The sequence below is a fragment of the Grammomys surdaster genome, unplaced genomic scaffold (assembly GCF_004785775.1).
Source record: "Grammomys surdaster isolate TR1022 unplaced genomic scaffold, NIH_TR_1.0 126091, whole genome shotgun sequence".
NCBI classification, from domain to species: Eukaryota; Metazoa; Chordata; class Mammalia; order Rodentia; family Muridae; genus Grammomys; species Grammomys surdaster.
Genome location: NW_021620899.1, coordinates 383,325 through 384,826, shown reverse-complemented (window position 1 = coordinate 384,826; position 1,502 = coordinate 383,325).

Genomic DNA, 1,502 nt, shown 5'->3' with positions numbered 1-1,502 from the left:
CTCTCTACCCTAGGCAGTGTTTTATTGGAAGCTGTCCTGTCCAGCAGGGGATTAAACAGGGGTCCGGGGAGATCACCTGAAAGAGAAAGTGGGGAAAACAGGCTGATGCAAAGAACCACGATTTGTCTATAGTCTGATCAAATCGTAACTTTTACTTTTTTCACACAGGGGTTATATACACAAAAAGGTAGGATATGGGAAAGGGAATGGAGCATAGGCATTCAGGGGAGTACAGATATCTTCCAGAACAGAGTATCAGCTGGGTGAAGGTTCAGGAGACAGATCACTATGACTCCACCTATGATTCACTTGTTTTTATCTAAGTTGGTTCTATCCACCAAGGTTACCTATCTACAAGGTCTATGACTATCCAGGCTGGCAATTGTCCACCAAAGCTGCTTGTTTACAATAGCTTCTAGTCATCTGTTACAGTGTTTTTTCACAGAGACCCAAGACTTTGTGTTAACAGGTATGTATGACAGGCCTATTGCTGATTTTAGACCTATGGCTGATTTTAGGCCTTCAGTGTATAAGCAGGGCTGCCCCTGACAGGAAGCTGTTGCATTCTTGTGTATCTAAGGTAGAAGCCTGGTATGGAGATTAGGTGATGACCTTCTCTTATATACTTCATATTGTATGAAAGAGTAGTGCTAGGGTTGTATCTTCTTCTGAGTGACTCCATTTTACAATAGAGCAATGACCTTCATTTTTACTGCAAATTTTGAGGTAGACTGCATCTATGTCTCTTTTTTAAAATTATCTTTTCAGGGCTCAGGGACAGCACAAGAAGACCTACAGAGTCAACTAACCTGGGTCCACAGGGACTCATAGAGCCTGAACCACCAACCAAGGAGTATGCTGTGGCTGTACCTAGGCCCCCTACACATTTGTGAGCCAACATGTGGTTGCTGGGAATTTAACTCAGAACTTCGGGCAGAGCAACCAGTGCTCTTAACCTCTGAGCCATCTCTTCAGCACCACCATCCTCCACACACACATTTGTAACAGATGTGTAACCTGGTCTTCATGTGGGTTCCTTAAATGTTGGAGTGGGGGCTGGTCTTACTCTGTTGCCTGCCATTGGATCCCCTTCCCCTAGCTGCACTTTCTGGTCTGGCCTCAGTGGGAGAGGATGTACTTAGTCCTGCTTCCACTTGATGTCTTTAGGCAGGGTGATGCACAAGTGGGGCTTCCTCTTCTCTGAGGAGAAAGGGAGTGGATAATGGGGCAGAAATCTGTGAGGGTGGGCCTGGGAGGAGACGAGGGAAGGGAGCTACAATCGAGATGTAAAGTGAATAAACAAACGAACTATCTTTTCATATAGTAGATTTGGATCATATTTCCCTTTCTGCAACTCCTCCTAGATTATCCCTGCCTCCTTACAAATTCAACTTCATGCTCTTCCTTCTCTCCCATAAAGAAAGACAACAAAATCAAAGCCAAAGAAAAAAGAAAACAAACTAAAAAGCGCTCTCTCTCTCTCTCTCTCTCTCTCTCTCTCT